Raw genomic sequence first — 19,193 nt, 5'->3', positions numbered from 1 at the left:
AGGGAGTGAAAATTTGTGATTGGGAACTCGAGGGGTGAAATCTCCTGAATGGATGGATGTGGATATTAAAATAAAATAAGTTTACATTTCTAATGAAAATTGACCAAAACTGCTTCGCCTAAGGGATTACTGGTCGAACTTGTAGAAACCAAATTTGTTGATATCATGAAAGAGTATCAAGATTTATTTTCTAGAGATTATAAAAAAGAGACTTGTCAAAGAAATGGGCGAAATGAGAATTTATCTTATTCAAGGAACCAAGCCTATAAATAAAAGACCCTATAAATTGGTTCACAAAACCAATCCCATAGTACAAAAGGAAATTGAAGGAATGTTAGTAGTAGCCATCATATATCCCTTTGAGAAATCAGAATCTATGTCAAAAACTAGTAATATTTGGTTTTAATAAATTAATTTAAATATTATTTTTCAAAAACTAGTCGTTTAATATAGCCATTGCTTACTAATATTTTTTAATAAATTAATAAACTAATATCATTATTTAAATATTATTTTTCAAAAACTAGCCATTTAATATAGTTGTTACCTATTAATATTTTTAATAAATTAATATCATTATTTAAATATTATTTTTCAAAAACTCACCGTTTAATATAGCCATTACTTAATAATATTTGTTTTTAATATATTAATAAATTAATATCATAATTTAAATATTATTGTTCAAATATAGCGTTACTTGAAATTATGTCTCTACATTGCTCTCTATTTAAGCCTTTTCCATGGTTTGCCTCTTCATCTGGTCCTAGTGATGAACCACACTTGTTGGTTCGAAACACGTTGGCCAAAAATTTCTCTTATGTGATTTCTACCAAAAGACTTTGCTTAATTCATTATGGATCACAGAAGCTTGAATACAAAAAAAAAAATTCTATATCAAATTTTGAGGTCTCAATAAAGTCATAGTAATTGATCTATTTCCCACTCCCTTTGTCGATGAAATAATAAATCAAATGGTAGGTCATGCATTATCAATGGTTTTTAGGCTACAAGGTGTTAAAGAATGAATTTTTTCTACTTCACCAACAAACCCTCAAATATCACAGAGCACATACTAGGCCCAGTGCTTATCTCCCTTGGTTTGAAGATCTATTTATTTACAAAGTTATATACAACAAAAGGAAAATATGAAAAGTATGTACAACTTTCAAAAGAGAGCAAAAAGTACAATAATTACAATACAAATGAAATCATGAACAGTAATATAAACTATATATATATATATATATATATATATATATATATATATATATATATATATATATATATATATATATATAGATATTATGAGAAGAATTAGAGAAGCGCTTCGTCATCCACAAGTTTACTCAAGCATATAACAAAATGTAATATAAAATTCATAAATAACAAAGTAAATTTCAGCATAAGTCCTTTTTTTATAGGTAAGCACCCACGGGATATTTGAACCAGTGACCTATCGCAAGGAGTGTCTTAACAGTGCACCCATTCACCGTCAATCCAAAGCCCCATGGGCTAGTAAATTTCAGCATAAGTCATTCATGAATGTATATAAAATTTTAGAAAGGTATGCATTATAAAAGTTATTGAAAAATGACTAATTTTATCAAAATCGAGTACAACTTGATGTTTAGCAAATTCCTACAAGAACTTGATTCAAAAATGTCTAGGCATAAAGGACTTGCACATAGACACTTAGATGACAACACTAAAGTAAAGCAACACTGAAAATGTTTCTCAAACCATTTTGACATGGTAAATTCAACAAAACTCTTTGCAAAAATTCATCTCCTAGCACTAATATTAAAAATCAGATCTTCTAGTAGCATAAGGAATTGCACGAAAGTGAAAGATAACCTGAAAAATCACAAAATAAAGAAATGAGTTTGTTGTCGTCCTTGTCACTCATTAGAAAAGTTATGCTTCCACCAACATATCAACCTCTTGTACTCAAAGAAATAATAAATCAAAAGGAAAAATGACAAATATCAAGTTTGGTGCATACCTCTCCTCACATTTTTTCCATTTCATTCCTTCATAGTCTTCTTCCCTTGTTGTATTATCTTGAAACAATTAGAGTGACTACCTATTTTGGTAATTAGTTTTTCATTAATTTGATTTACTTGTCTTATGTTATATTTTTATTCAGGAAGAAGAGTTCTCATGGATTTTTTCATTGATTTAACTCTCTCTCTCTCTTTTAAATAAGTTTTGGTAGTTGGGACACCCTCATACATATTATGAACTAAACTCACCCTTGTGACTCCTACATGTAAATGTACAACTATAATAACATAAAATAATAATTTGAATGAAATAAAGTGTCGCATCACCCATACCAGATAACATGAAATTAACTCCTTGTACCTCCTATGTATAACATGCACATCATACACAACAATCATATGTATTATAAAACATAATCCATCACATATGAGTTATCATCAAGACACCTTGCGCCTCCCAACATGAACATGCGTATCCATGACATCCAAAACTCAACATATAAAATATTATATCAGTCATCACATATATACTTGTATCTCCTCAAAACATACCATTAATATGTGTGTGTGTCTCAAAATAGTGTGTTGTCATGAAAATAAATTATGCTGAAAATATGTTGTAAATTGTGACAAAAATAGAAGTATGTATGAAAACTAAACAAAGAAGAAAATATGAAACACTATGTAATCTCTATGCATGTATTGTATCTTTCATCCAATTCTTTTCCTTTACCTTCCTCTTTCTTTGTCCCACTTTGTATTGCTTGTGAAGTAGTTGAAAGAACTCGGTGGGTAGAGAGCAAAGGAGGTATTCAATGATGTGAGATAGATGGCCAGCGTGCATGTCCAGATGGGGTGTGGCAGGATTTGGATCCCATCCATCAAACTAGGCTACTTTTTGTTTATCTCTACGATGTTGGGGTGTGGTAATCATACTTTCTGATATGGCTGTGGATTAGGCTGACAGGGTGGTAAGCCTTTGAGGTAGAGATGCCTTGTTTAAGTGAGTTGATTAAACTCCTCAGATTCAGTGTCGATGTGGATGGAAAATATAATTATCTTGTTATGGTTTTCCCTCCACAACATATTCCTATGTCTACCATGTTCCTTTTTGTTATTATGTGAAACCTTGTAATGAAAATTTATTATGCAACCCTCTATTAGATCTTTATTCAATGTGGACTTCAAATTATAAATCAATGATCAACAAAGTAAATTTGAACTATCATCATGGTTATGTAATTACTAGGGTATGTGACAAAATAATAATAGGAAAATAATTTGCATGGGAATGGAAAATGTGCTCATGCATGCCAGAATAATGAAGATGTGCATGGAAAAGGCCATTTTAGTAATAATAGAATCATTTATATGAATGATTGGCTCACAATTATTTTTCATAATCTTTTGAAAGTAATTTGAATTATAAGGTAACTCTATTGACTTGATTAAGAGTTCAAACGATTGAATACTTTGTAATAGTAGATATAACAATGTTATCTCAGAGCCTCACATCTATATCATTATTTGAGAAAGTTGTATAAAGCATGCATATTCAGGAAATAGGCTCATATACAGTGTCGTTGAGGACTCATACTTGTAAAAAGTGGGAAATGTAAAATTATGGGTGCTTGTACAATCTGGCGAGCAGAACGATGCATGGTAATTCATATACTCTTGTTGCATATTATAGTGAGAGATATGCAATTCATTTGAAAAATAGGGAGTGCCATATTAGCGCAGGAAGATGGCGAGGGGATGAGTTTGTCCTTTAGAACATTTAGTTCAATAACCAACGATCGATATTCCTTGCTTGCTCAAATCTTAAGCCAAATTTTGACTAATATGGATTCAGGATGTTACACCAAAACTTTATGAAATTACCAACACAAGTGCAAGACAACACAGTGGGGTAGTCAATGAGTAGAATTTAATGAGGAGTTACCAATCCAACAAGGTATAATAAAAATAATAACTCACTCAGTGTGATGGACTTATGATGGATTATCTTGGAAGAATTTCTTGACAAGACGATTGATACAACAATATTGTAAAGATAGCAAATGAGTATGAGAGTCCTTCAACATTGAAGATTAACATATCACAAATGAGGCATGGGATATGTCTCCCTTTGATTACACTCTATAAATTGCATGATGGGGATTTTTCTGAAAGGCATAAACAAAAACATATCACGATCAAGGATGGGTTGTAGTGAGATATTATGTGTATTAAGAGAAGAAACTAAGGCTTCGACTTGCAGTCATTGTTGGGCTTTGAACTAGATTGTATAGGGCCAAATAATATATTGTAAAAATGAGACAAAATGAAACAGATTCAAGGGTTTACTAGAGGTTTGATTTTATATGGGTCGAGTCTCCGTTAAATTGATTCTTCTTTCCACATTTCAAAAACCAATGAACTTTAGGGGTGATTAGGGAATTCTTAACCTTGAATCTTGTAAATATGTTAATGAGGGGAGAGTCATAGTTGGGCATAAAAAGTAGAACTCATAGTGGCCAGAATTTTTTTTGGTTAATCTATTAAATAGTTATAATTAGCATAGATTTATTTTAAATACGGATTTAATATAAGTTTATAGAGATTTAATTTTTTCATGTGCATATTTTTTTATGAACAACATTATTTAAATGTTTTGTATAGTTATTTAAATTTTTTTATTTTTACATTTTTTTTTAAATTTATTTTGGCCTATATGAACAAAATTTAAACTTTGATGATGAATGAACACCCTTACCTATCATAATGTATTGTAAAATAAACCTCTCGACTCAACTAATAATGCATGTTTACTAAAACAAAAACAAAGAACAAATCATTTTACTCAAGTGACCCAAGTAAGTAAGTGAAACTAAACTAAATTACAGAATGTCCTGAATGCATGTACAGAAAGAAAAATAGCATGCGAAAAGGTGGAAGGGAACAAAGATGTGGAGACAGGGTTAACCCTGATTCATTACAGTAAATAGCTTGGAAACATAATACATATGTTGTAACTGATATCGATCTCATGAAACCAAAGCGAGGAGAGTCCATACCTTCGTTTCCAGTGCTTAAATTGGTGTACAAAGGGGTGGTTGCAAACATCTCCAAAGCTTTCTAACGTGTCAAGCGAAGATTTACGCTATTCTCCATACTCTCCAGAACTAAAAATTGTTTCCAAACAAAAAGAAAATTCCCCTTCGTTCAATGGATGGCCTGAAGCTCGGCTTATCTTTCAAAGGCAGGTGATAACCCATTTACTCACTAAGCTCGTAAGTATTTCAAGGTAGTGACGCGTTGATTTTACCAAATCTCATATCAAAATTGTCATGTATTAGACATTAAATCAAGTTGCAACTTATATCAATGCTACCAAGGTTTAATATATATCCAATAAAAATAATGTCAAACTTTCCAATGACAAGATCCAAATCATTATGATTGTTATACATTCGTTTTGTTCCAAATGCGTCATGCTATTCATCAAAACCCCGTATATTGATAAAAGAAATTAACTCACACAAATTACAGAAAAACACATATAAAAACCAGAGGCAAAATATTGGCGGAAAAAGGCTGAAGCCTCATGTATTCTCTCATTCATACATTAGATTTCTAAAATAATTGAATATAGTGTTACAAATAAATAGATGAGAGACAGTGTTCTCAAGATAGTGCGTGCTATCTTAGACACCTTTGGTTGAGATAATTTCTCCTTTGGTTGAGATAATTTCTCACCAGACACACACCAATATAGGAGTTACCTAAACTAACTCCTAGCTTAGAGGAACAACCCAAGAGTTAGGCACAAAGTCCTAACTTGAAATTTTTAATTAATTTATTTATTTTTGGATTTATTATTGTTTTATGAGAGAGGCTAACATATATCAAACTCTTATCATCTTAGTTTAAGTGAATTTCGTCACCATAAATCATGCATTTATGTTATATGCCTTTATAATACCATATGAAATGTATTACTTTCATATTAACATAATGTTAGCATATTCAAATATGTTTTGACCTTTGAAATATGTGTTGGATTAGAAGTCTTGACCCAGGTTCAGAGTTAGTTGTACCAAACAAATTCCTATACTATTGGCCCTTTCGGCATCAATTCGTGATGCGCGGACTGAAGTCTCACCCGAAGCAGTATGGGAGGATGTTGGAACCAAGTTTCTGCACCCAAATATCTATGTGATTTATTTTTGGTGACCTAGATCTGCCTTTGTGTAGACCTCTATGCTCCTGCAACCTGTTGTTTTAACTTCCTCTAATAAGCCTCTAGACCTCTGTGAAGGTCTACGATAAACTTTTGCGAACCCTGAACAAGTGAATTATCTACTTACGCGCATCATAGATTACTCTTAGGCCAATATTTTCTCAGACCTACTTAAGTGTTTGATAGATTTAACAGAATGTGTTATAGTCTTCATGTAATTACTTAACAATAATTGTGTTCAGATAAAAATGTGAAACAAGTAAAGTCACGCATCAATACATCATTATTTCATAAACCCGTTATTCATCACAGCATAAAGTGCATTCATACATAACAAAAGTTAATAGATAAACACAAGAATTTCTGCAACAATCTTCTCTATTGATATTCAAATAAGCTTACAAACTCAAGATTTCCCTATGCACTCAACTGCGGACATTACTCTAGGCCTATACACACTTAGCTACAAAGCCTCTCCCCCCTCTAAGGCTTCTATTTCTATGCTAAACTTCTTCACTTGTACTCGTAGATAACTTATTTCTTGCCTTAGACATTCCTAAGACATACCTATTTATACAATTCCATGGTTCGCGGACCATGGTTAGATATTCAAAGCTAACTCAAGTTACATCAAAGAAGGGTAAAAGCATTTTTGATTCTTTAACTAACTACGCATTCTACGACCACAACTTGTCGAGACTTTACATCTTTTTACATCAAAACTTGGGCTTTTTCCCCAAAACTGACCCCAGGGAACCCCATCCCAGCATGCCCCCAACACAAAGATCGTGACTCGCCCTCGAATCACTCAGCTGGCACAGAGATATTGTTGTGAAGATCCCCTAACTCCACTTGAACCACTGCTACTTCAGCCGTGCTCTTTCTGGCTGCTTGCTTCACCTGTTTGACCAGCTGCTCTGTGCCTGGTCCTTTGCTACCCTGCTTGATCTTTTGTTGTGTAAGCTGCAGGTTCGTCAACTTGTCTAATATGTTGGCCGAGACTTGGTAGGCTTCTTCCAACCAAGGGTCCAACCATACCTTAAGGACTACCTCTTTTTTCTGTGCAGCTTCCACTTACGCAAGGAGTTGCTTCCCCTCCTACAACTTGGCGACGTGCTGCACTATAGCCATTGTGCACGTCATCGCCCGCACTTCGTTGTACTGCTACTGAAGCTCGCAAGTCTCTATATTTAATATCTGTAGGTTGGCATCTTCCTACATGGTCGTTACTACTTCCATGACCTGCTCAAACAATGATGTGCATTCCACCACCGCGACATCGACAGTAACTATTCCATCCTTAACAGCTGCTTCACGTTATTCCCTAACTTCCAATGGGGTCAAAGGCTACGACTTGAGTTCCAACTCTATGATTTTCAGGTTGAGCTCAAACTGAACTCGGGCCACTTCTGTCTTGGCATCATGGATACCTGCTGCAAGCTTCTTGATCTTGGCCTCAAGTGGTGCTTCCTCCAGTATGTGCAACTTTGGCACTGTCCTACAAGCTTCTACCACATCGTCTACCAGTTGGTCACTCTGCGCCTGGATTGTCTCTTTTGCCTTCAATGCCTCTATCTTCTCGGCGAACATCTGTTCATTGTTCACCCTATATTCATTGATTAAGCTAGAAGCGCACTACTCCCATGCTCTTAACTCCATTGTCACACCTGTCTATAGCGTGTGAATAAACTCATTGGGAAGTGCTGCGAGGTTGAGGCCAATATTCTTCAGAGTACTTACGACAACCTTGTCATCATTCGATTATGTGCTCAATGACCCTTCTGGTAGCACAACTGCTTGAAGATCCTCTGATCTAACCATCTCTGCAACATGATTGGTTCCTTGAGCCAAAGTTGTATGTGCGGTGCTCACCTGCCCTGTGCCCACCTGGATCCTACTGGTCTGGATCTGCAACTTGGGCGGATCCTTCTGAAGAGTACTGAATGATTATAGGTGCTTCTGTTCGAACTGCTACAACAGTTCCGTTGTGGTATCACGCACTTTGCCTCCGATCTCTTCAAGATCGCCTTCTGTGAGCGTGATGGTATCCAATGGTGGCTTCATTGCTTTCAACTTCTTTGGAGGTCCCTCCTTCTATTGTTCCCTGTACCTCTTCTCCCAGAAGGGGGTGCTCTATCCTTCATCTCCACCACCTCCCTTCTCTGACTGCTCCTTTTCCTTGGTCTGGGGCGAAGGGGATTTACCACTCTGCTCAGAGCTACATTGTTCATGTTCGGCCTACTACTTTGCAGCACACTCTTTTTCCAACTGAGTCTTCTTCTCGGCCTCCTTCCTGCGTTTCTCGACCAATTGCTGGACCACTTGCTTTACTGCCTCCTTCTTTATTTTCTCTACAAAACTCCCCACGCCTTTGCTAAAGCCTGTGGCCAAATCAGATGGAGAATGCCAATCTACGAGCCATCACTTGATAACCTCCTGAATAGCATCGCCTGTGGAAAGATAAGGCAGGTCAAACCACTTATGTTGTGGATCCTTTTGTGCCCTGTTATATATGCAGTGGAAGTCTGCCTTAAACTCTATGTATTCTGATAACTACTCAAACATAGTTGGGGACAACCATGGCTTTTGGTTGATGGCCATGCCAATGCTCACCTCCATCAACACCCAAAATAATTTTGTCTCTGTTTCCCACATGGAGTCCTTTGTAGCCCAAAGCCTCACGACAATTCGCAAGGAAATCGCTGCAGAGGTATCACGACCAGTTAAACTACATGCCTTCTGCGAACTGTGCAGCTAACAAAATTACAACATCGTAACCTCGTCCGCACAACATTTCCTCATGACCTTACCCTTGAGGATCTGTGTGGTAACTTGCATCGTGGGGTCAGGGATAGATGTGATGGAGTACCTGTGCAGCTTCTTAACGAGCTTGAACTTTTCCTTCATCTTTTCTACCAAGTCTCGCTCACTGGTTTTTCTTCCAAACTCCTTGGTCGGATTCAAGCTTGAATGTGACAGGAGTGTGATCTGATGGATCAGCGTGTCTATGATTGGGATCAATGCGCTTAGCCACAAACATCCATCATGTACCAGGGTCAGCAATTGCTTGATAACGATGATATTGATGTTGGAGCGGTGGTAGTGGGGCACCCACAGTAGGTTCAGCAACCCCGACTGATTCACTCCGTGAATACACGTGACTGACTCCAACACAGTGACACCGGATTCTTTATAGTACACCCGCTTCATATAGTTTTCTGTCACGAGGTGGGGGAACCTCTCATGATCCACCAAATCCCAGTCTTCCATTTTCAAATGGGGAATCCACGTGAGGCGCGAGCCTTAAAAGGTGATGCCTTCTGGTAGCAGGGGCATATTTAGGAGGAATTTCCCTACATCTAGGTCCTTATTTACCTTCACCTTTCCCTTTCGTGGAGGGATGTAATCTGATAATTTGGAGATGGGCTCCATGCCGTCGGCATCTATATCCGTCATTTCCTCTTCGGCCTCCAAATCCACAACTTTCCCCTTATCCTTCGCTGGTTGTTTATCTTTCTTCTGAGCCTGGGTAGCAGAGTGCTTCCTCGGTGACTCACGCACTGGTGTAAGCTTCGGTCTAGGTGACCTCGGCATTGTAAGCACAAGAGCCAGAGCCTCCATGCTTACAACTTCTGGAGCCGCTCCCTCAGAGGCAATAGTTCCTGCGGTTTTTACAATATCACCTGGTTCAGACATGGTGTTGAGAATAAACTATTAGGTTTCCTTAGGTAACGTGTCAAACACTGAGCTAGTGACCAAATCTACAAAAACATGAGGATTCATAAATGACGCACAACACAGCTCAAAAATTCTAAGGATGCAAAGTGTTCTCTATTGGATGGCCACGCATAATTTATAGGCGAATTTGAATTCAAATTCAACTGTTCCCCCCAAAATCCGTCAATAAATGTTGATTTGGTGGCAAATCTTCAAATATTTCAGCCTTAAATACCTTAAATGTCGCCCGCCCGCTCAAATCATCAACAGTGACTGTAACGATCATTTTATGGTTGTGCTGCACGATATCTCCCCCCATAATGCAACTCCCTTCGCACGCCTTATAATATTGTGACATCACGCTTTTCCCCGCAACCCCTCTATCACATATTTCCACCAACCGAGCAGTGTAGTTTATAGTCCTACACTCCCTTGCAGTTTCCTGGAGCAGTAAGACTGTCCTGCCATCATGTAGTCATTGGGTCGGATCCCCTGTGTATGGTTTCAACCGGCTTCCATTTACCCTTCCTGGAAATGGTTCTCCATTCAAATTTTCAAGTTGAACTACGCCACCATTTGTAATCTCTTTGATGACATATGGCCCCAGCCAGTGCATCTGAAACTTTCCCGAAAACTTATCGAACTTGCTATCATATAATAAAACTAAGCCATTTACCTTGAAGGTGCGCAGTTTGATGTGTCGATCATGCCAAGTTGTTTCACGTTCCTTATGAACTTGTTGATGGAATCCAGCCAAAAACCTATCTTCTTCAAGCTCCATTAGTTGTGCGAGCCATTCTTCTAAGGCTCCGCTGTTACACAGTAATTTCTCACTGCCTTCCTGTCAGTCACCCTGCTGTGCCAATCACTAAGTTCATGCCTTCTGAACTGGCCCAAAAACCCATTTTTTCTAAAGTTTTATTCATCAGCGCGTCTGTTTGCAAAATACCCGCGATGACTGGCGCTCCATAGTGTATTTTGTGCGCTGCCAGCTCGAAAGGACATCACTTTTCCGCGCTGGTCGCCAGCGCACCTTTCCAGTGTTCTTCCGCGCTGACATGACTGTCCCAGTTATGTAGACGCGGCGACATCGCGTCAGTTGCCTCATAATCCGCGCTGATCCGGTTTGGGCGAATTTGTTCAAACAACCAGCCTTCCAAATAACTCCAGGCTTGGTTGTTAGCTTTGTGAATGTCGACTCCCTTCTATGGCATGTCTGTTCGACCCTTTGCAACCACTTCCCTTGAAGATAAGCTCATCCTTCCACCCTTTTAGGAGGCTTCTTCTCCTATATAAACTTCCACCATTACCATGAGCAGCTAGTTAGACATAGCTTGGATTGTATAGAGCTTATAGTGCTCAGACTGCTGCTACTATAGGTATTTGGTGTGCTAGGTGTGGAAGTGATTGATTGCTTAGGGAAGGTTGTTGTGTGTTGCTTGTGTGTGAGAGAGAGTTGCTTGTCTTGGGAGAATCATCCTCAAAGGTGAATGCTTGAGATACATGCTGACCGGCCCCTCCTGAGAAGGTTACCGACGTCAGAACATTTGGTTGTACTCTTCTCTATTCTGATTAATAATAGATGACTGCTATTATTGTTCCATTCTCATTTGTACTCGCAATGGTTAAATGTGAATTACATCTTTTCTGACTGATGTATGATTGCTTTTACTAGATTTCACGTTTGTGTTTGTTTCCTCTTCGTGTGTGCAGGTATCTATTCGCGGAGATCGCGGAGGATTGTGACCAGCCAAAGCGAAGGAGCGAAGGCAACATCTCTTCGTCAAACGACAACGCGGGAATCCAAGTAGGTGCTCTTTACCTCTTGTTTAATTGTAATTAGGAACATGCATAGCAGCATTGTTTGATTGTTGCTAGACCCTTGCTGGGCTAGTAGGGATCGCCTCTATCCGTAGAGGGGATTTACCTCTCCAACAATTTGGTGACTCCACTGGGGATCAGCCTTTTTGTCTCTTGAGTCCACTTTTGTGTTTGACTTTGATTGGTCTCTTTTTCCGAGATTTTGGGATTGTCTCTCTGCTTATAAACTTTCTGGGTACATCTGGGAAGTGTTTTGATTGTTAGAAGGCTCTTGCCTTTGGTTTGGGGAGTTTTTGCTTTGGCTTTGCTTGTTTTTCATCCTCAGCGCGTTTTAATTCAGAACAGTGGCGCTGACATCGCGCCCCTGTTCCTTTGGTATCCTTTTCATCGCGCCTTTACGTCTAACAGTCGCGCTGACCTCGTTTTTAGAGACAGCGCGCTTTATTCGTGTCCTTCCGCGCTGGCATCGCGACCCCACTTCCTTGTGATCTGTGTCATCGCGTCTGTGTGGTTTCTTTCCGCGCTGACCTCGTTTCTTTGAGACATCGCGCTTTATCCTTGTCCTTCCGCGCTGACGTCGCAAAGTTGCTGCAGGCCTCCTCCTGTCAGCGCCGAGTTGCTGAAGGCTACCCGCGCTGGTCCTGTAAAGTTCATTTTTGACCAAATTAGCCTCCTGAACCTCTTGCTTTGACTATCCCCTCTTCTCTCCACCTGTTTTGTGACTTGCTTTTCACTGTCTGAACTCTGAACTGCTTGATTGCGGAGTCTGGATCCATAGGGTTCCGTTTTTGCTTAAGTTTTTGGTCTTGCGAATACCTTCCCTTTTGCTTTCGCTGCTTGGTTTGTGTTTACACCGTCACTTTTTCGATTGCTGAATGGTTTTGAGTCTCTAATTGACTGGTTGTAACTTTCATCCTTCGGGTGTTTGCCCTTTTCTGTTGATTCTGCACTCTAGCCCTAGGGTATCTAGTGGCCGTGCGTGTGTCAAGCCTTCCGTAGGGATTTTGTTTTCTCGTTTGACCAGCCAACTTCAGATTTGTTGAGTGCACTTGTTCAGTGATTGTTGGAGTGTCTTTGGTTGTGTTTCGTGCAATTTCTCGCTTCCCCCCTTGTTTCAATCCTTGCTTGTCTTGCCGAGCTTAGATCACATAGCTCGTGCGGAACTTAGTTTTCCTTTTGATTTGGAAATCTTTGTTGAGTGTTTTGGGAACTTTGTGTGCTTTCATTAGGCAATTGCATTTTGCTTGGTGTTCTAGTTCCTCCAAATTATTTTTAGATGCTTTGTGTCACTGAAAGAAAATCAAACTAGTGGCTTTACTTTTAAAAATTGAAAAGGAAAAGAATGTTTCATTGATTTGCATTTTCAAAAGAAAAAGTTTCCTTTCCTCGCTTTTAGTTGCATTAGGCTGTTTGATTGATTGTGTTCGTTTTGTTTGATTGAAACCTCTTTACCTTTCCATAGCTAGAATTCATCGAACAAAATGATTCTCTGTGGCATATAGTTTGCATCTAGGTAATTGTGAGAGAACATACGATAGGACCTGAAATCGAAACTTAATCTCAAGATCAACTATAAAATGAACCGAATGAATCTAAAAACGCATTGGAACTAAACGCAAACATCTAGAGGTCTAGGTTAGAGACGTGTTCCGGCGTCTTTAAACATAGTCACTGTTGTTTCACATTACGGTTGGGTGATTCCTCCTTCTGTGACTCGATAGTGGTCTAACACGGACTGTGCTCCCACGTACCGTTGCGTATATAGGGAGACCCCACTAGGCTTTTATCCTTGATCCATAGGAAGCCGAGTCTGCCGCCTTACGATTCGCAATGCAGTGAACACAGCATTCACGAAGATTGACCACCCGTACCCTAAAAAGTATTTTGTGGTTTTGCGAAAAGTCTGGCACACCTTTTACCTAGAATCTCCAGAGCAGTCACTTTTGATCCTTTTCGGACTCCCTAAATGAAAAGGTGTAAGTGAGCGTCTTGTCACTTCGTGCTCATTAAACATTCGAAGGAGACTGGAGTCATCTTTTCTTCCTTTTCTCGACTCTTGAAACATGAAAAGGTCAAGTCTAATTCCAATGTCTTAAAAAAATTTATTCGGCCACGATAACATTTCCTGTTAGATCTTGTGTGCGCTAGCTTGAGTAGGGTTTTCTATCGGTAGTTTCCCTTAGGTTTTTGTGTGGGGTTTTGTCATCCTGGCTGACCCATCCACCCCCGATCCAAACGATCAAGGCTCTCCATCTTCGGTTGCTCCTGAGGTACCAGTTGTAAGCGATACTCTTCCTGTCATTCCGAGTATCCAGCCCATCAACGTACGTGCCCCAGGCGATGCGGATTACGTAGAAGATTGGAGCCCTTCTTGGGAAGGCGACGAAGACCTTTTTCATACCCCTCCCGGTATGTCATCTCCAATGTCTACCTCGGGGGAGACATCTCCCAGTGTCAGTGAAACACCTGTGGTTTCGAGCGTCTCTACTCCCATCTCAGCCTCTGCCTCCCTCCCTCCTCGATATCGACAAATGAGGGATAAGATGGCTGCTAAAATGCCTGCATCGACTATGTGGGATCCTAATGTCACTCCTACCACTGGGCCTTTTGTTTCACAACCTCATACTACATCTGTTACCTCAGTTCCCACAACTCCAACTGTTTGTGTGGCCTATTCTACTCCAGTCGTTAGTGTTGTCACAGCATCTTCATCTACAAACCCAGGAGTTGGCTCCTCTCACGCTCAAGTGAATAGTAGCCAACCTGAGGTTTTGTCTAGAGTCATCGACCCTGCCCAAAGTGCTCAACCCTCTTCTGGCGGTGTTCCAGGATCGGGGCCGTATGATGCCTTTGGGCAGCCTATTACGGATCCAGATTACGAAGGTCCGTTCTTTTATTATGATGCGAATGGTCAGTACCTCGAGAACGTTTCGATCCTCCCTCATCGTCCTTTCGAAGAGAACGAGGAACCTTTGAACATGAGGTACGATCCCACCTCTCATGTTTTTTATGGGAACCGGGATCCTCCCGTGCAGCCTCACGGACCACCCAATCAAGGCCAGCCGCCTTATGTGCAAACCCCTCAAGGGCAACCACTTTATGGCCCGCCTTACCCAGGACAATCTGGGGGCCCACAGGGACAACCCTACCAGGGACAACCCTCGGCCATTGGAGGTCCGTCGTATTCGTATCAAGGTCAACCTACTGGGTATCCAGGGCAACCTGGTACTCAGCAAGGTTACAACCAGAGCAGCCTTACGTTCAGCAAGGCCAACCCGGTTTCCAGCAAGGGTACCCATCTGGACAAACTGGGTCAGTTTATAATCCTCAAAATCAACCAGCAGTCCAGCAGGGATATCCTCTTGGGCAGGGAGGGCAACCCTATGTTCAGCAGGGTCAACCCACTGCTCAATCCATGAATCCTTCTGGGCAAGGGGGGCAACCTGCTATACAGCAAGGCCAACCCTCTGCTCAGCCTATGCACCAAGGAGGGCAGCCTGCTATGCAGCAAGCCCAGCCCTCTGCTCAGTCTGGTCACCCTGGGGGGCAAACGGGCCAACCTTCTACGCAGCAAGGTCAACCCGCTGTCTGCCCTAATCGTCCAGCTGGACAAGCTAGCCAACCTCGGCGTCAACCAGCTATCCAACCAGGCCCATCTCAAATCCAACCAAGTCAACCTTCGGGATAGATGGTTCAACCCCAGCCGGTTCAAGGACATTACCCTGGGCCTCAAACTCAAACAGGTTATCAACCTCCTTACCAAACGCAGCCTGCCTATCAGGCTCCGTATGGGGCCCAGCAACCATATGGCTACCAGCAACCCCAGGGGCAAAATCAGTTTGCTCCTTATCAAAATTATCAGCAACCACAGGTCACTCCTTACCAAAACTATCAATATGGTGCACCTGCGGGCCAAGCTGCTAATACATGGGGTGCTGGGGGGCAGTATCAGGGTCAATCGTCCGCATATGGACAAAATCCGTATGGACAGAACCCCTCTGGACAAGGTCCCTACGCGCCCGGCCCTTTTGGGCCAGGCCCGTCGGGACAAGGTCCTTATGCGCCTGGCCCTTTCGGGCCAGGTCCGTCGGGACAAAGTTCTTATGCTCCAGGCCCTTTCGGGCCAGGTCCATCTGGACAAGATCCTTGGGGACAACCACCATCTGGTTGGAACCCTAATACTGCCTCGAACCCTCAGCCTCGGATGTCCTTTAATCCTCAGCTGCCATTTTTAGCGACATTGGAACTTCCGGATGTGTCCAAATTAACAAATGATCCCATTTTGCATAATCCATATTGGCCGCCGGTTCCAACTAAAATACCTGGTGATTGTCCAAAGTTTGACGGTAAGGCAGGAGAGGATCCTCAAGCACATGTTATGACTTATCATCTTTGGTGTTCATCGAACTCATGGCTTGATGACTCTATCCGGCTCCGCCTCTTTCAGAGGACTCTCACCGGTGCAGCTGCCAAATGGTATATTGAGCTGAATCGCGGTATGTTTCAAGACTTCAACTCGTTAGCTATGGCATTTTTAACCCATTTTCAGTTGCCCATTCGGTACGAGACTGGGACTAACCTCCTCGTGTCTTTGAAACAGGACACGGCTACGCACATCTCTGATCATATACATGAATGGAGAAGGCGTCGTCGTTTGATCAAATTCTGGATTCCTGATCAACTCCTGACCGACTGGTTTACAACCTCCTTTGTGCCCAAAATTGCAAAAGATATTGCCATGGGAGCTTGTGTAACTGAAGAGCAAGCGATCGCGCGAGCTCAGTACCTAGACTTAGTCCATTCTCAGTGAGGTACTCTATATGAGTATTTGCTAGATGCTCTGAGGCCTGGGCAGACCAAGGCTCCGCCGAAACCATCAGTAGATGGAGTCATTGGCTCTGTCAATTCGTCGTCGAAGAAATCCTCCGCAAACCCTGGAAAGCAAAAGCAAAATGCTTCCAATGAACATGCTTCTCAGGGCCCGTCGAATTCTGTTAGTACCTCAGAGGTTAACGTCGTTCAGTCCACCGCGGTGGACAAATCCTCGAAAGGGAAAGGGAAGGGGAAAGGAAAACCGAAAAATGAGAATAAACAACCCAAGCAGGAACCTTCTAAAAATTCATGTGAAGATGGAGCCAAGCGAAAACCTAAGTATCCTTGCCTCATCTGTGAGGAAGATCACTATACCAAAGACTGCCCTAGGCGGTCCGAGGTTAGTCGGTTATTGAAAGGCGCTCCTGGACCTCCTGCCGTGTTGAAAGAACCTTTCCCTTCCCAACAGACGCATCAGGTGGCTGACCCCTCTCAGTCCCCTTCCTCGTTCGGTTCTCAAGTGTTCATGGCTGGCACCATTCCCATCCATGTTTCGACTGGAGCAAAAGATTATCCTTCTTCAGCCGAGAAGGAGCCGGAGATTCCCTCCAGCGCTCCTCCGTCCAGTTCTGGTCCCCTTCACATCGAACGGCCCAGCGCTGAGATGATCCCCCGACCCCCTCCTAAAGGTGTACTCAGGAAGTCATCCTATAACCCCAATGCTCGTGCCGCCCAGCACTATAGCATTGTCGAGGACTTAGCTCAGGCTCCGTCTGCTATGTCCGCGTTAGAAGTCCTCCAGAGCTGCCCCTCACAGAGGAAGTCCCTGCTATCAGCCATTGGTGGCATCGACCCGGCAGATTCGGATTTGATTACTTTTGATCTCGAGGGTTTTTCCCAGAGACTGCCTCACCAAGTAGCATTCCTTATCCAGGTCATCATTAATAGCAAAACGATTCATCGTACCGTTATTGATGAAGGTGCCTCAACCTGTATCATGTCAGTCGCTTGCTGGAAGGCTATTGGTTCCCCCGCTCTGAGTCAGTCTCCTACGACCCTAGAAGCGTTCGATGGAAGAGAATCTCGCCCTTACGGTATTCTCCAACGTTTACCCATTTCCTTAGAAGGCAAGACAGTCGAAGTAGAGGTAGAGGTCGTTGACGCAAATCTCACGTACAACCTCCTCCTCGGCCGCAGCTGGACATATGCCATGCAGGCCGTAGCGTCCTCCTTATTCTGTGTCATTCGTTTCCCTCACCAAGGAAAGATTGTCACGGTGGACCAGCTCTCTTTCTTCGCCTCTTCCTCCGAAGGTAATGTGCCATTTGTGGAGCATACCTCCAAGTCCTTAGAAAGTGTGGGAGCCGGACTTTTCAAAGATCCTGCCTTGATGGGAGTTTTTCCCCTCCCACCTCCCAATTTCGCCTCTGTCAATATGATCTCTGTACGTTCAGATCCATGGGTTCTTCCTCCCCCGAATCAGGAAGACTCTTGGGGCGATATGATGCCATTGAGTCCCGCCGAGCTCAATTACATCGAGATTGTCGCTGCATCGGCTCCACCCCCTGAACCTGCTTTTCCAAGCAGTGTTTCCGATTCATATGATCATTTCCCATGGTTAGGAGATGAGCCTACTTCGGACCCTTTGAAAGAGATTTTCCCGTCCGATGAGGCCATTATAGAGATTATGTCTCTAGAAGAGCTCCCTTGGTCAGATCACCACCATCGCTCTTCGTTTCTCCCTCCCCATCCGGAAATGGCCGCATGTCTCGAGCGGTTTGCTTCATGTGTCCCATCTCCGCCTCTCCAAACACCTATCCAGCTATATCAAGTGTCGTCGGAGGGCAATTTGGGAAATATAACGCAAACCCAGCCAATCGACATCTCTGTCAAACCAGGGATTGTCGAGCATATTCATATTGGAGTCACTTGTACTCCAGAGGAAGTTCAGCTTTATACCGTCTTATTTCGTGAATTCCGGGATGTCTTCGCATGGTCTTACGAGGAAATGCCCGGCATCGACCCTAGTATAGTGGTGCACGAGATACCCACTTATCCAGGCGCCAAGCCTGTTCGTCAGCGTTTACGTCCTGTGCACCCTCGAAAGGCAGCAGCCATCAAGGCCGAGGTTGAAAAGCTTCTTCGAGCTGGTTTCATCTATGCCATTCCTCTCACGGAATGGGTATCTAACATAGTCCCTGTGAATAAAAAGCAGGGCACTATTCGGGTCTGTGTTGACTACCGCGACATCAATCGTGCCTGCCCAAAAGATAACTTTCCTACGCCTTTTATTGATCAGCTCATCGATGACTGCGCAGGAAGTGAAATTTATTCCTTTATGGACGGCTTCTCTGGTTACAACCAGATCAACATAGCCCCCGCAGACCAGCACAAGACAGCTTTCATTTGTCCTTGGGGTACCTTCGCTTATAAGAAGCTCCCTTTCGGTCTCAAAAATGCCGGTGCCACTTTCCAGCGTGCGATGTCGTATGCTTTTCATGATATCCGACACATCGTACAGCCTTACCTGGATGACCTCCCAGCTCATTCAGCTAAACGTCAAGACCATCCATCTCATTTACGCGAAATCTTCCTCCGCTGTCGACACTACC

Source organism: Pinus tabuliformis, chromosome 2_1 (genome assembly GCF_031772625.1).
Source record: "Pinus tabuliformis cultivar Carrire ecotype Pingquan chromosome 2_1, CPIR1, whole genome shotgun sequence".
NCBI lineage: Eukaryota > Viridiplantae > Streptophyta > Pinopsida > Pinales > Pinaceae > Pinus > Pinus tabuliformis.
Note: the sequence above shows the minus strand (reverse complement) of the source record.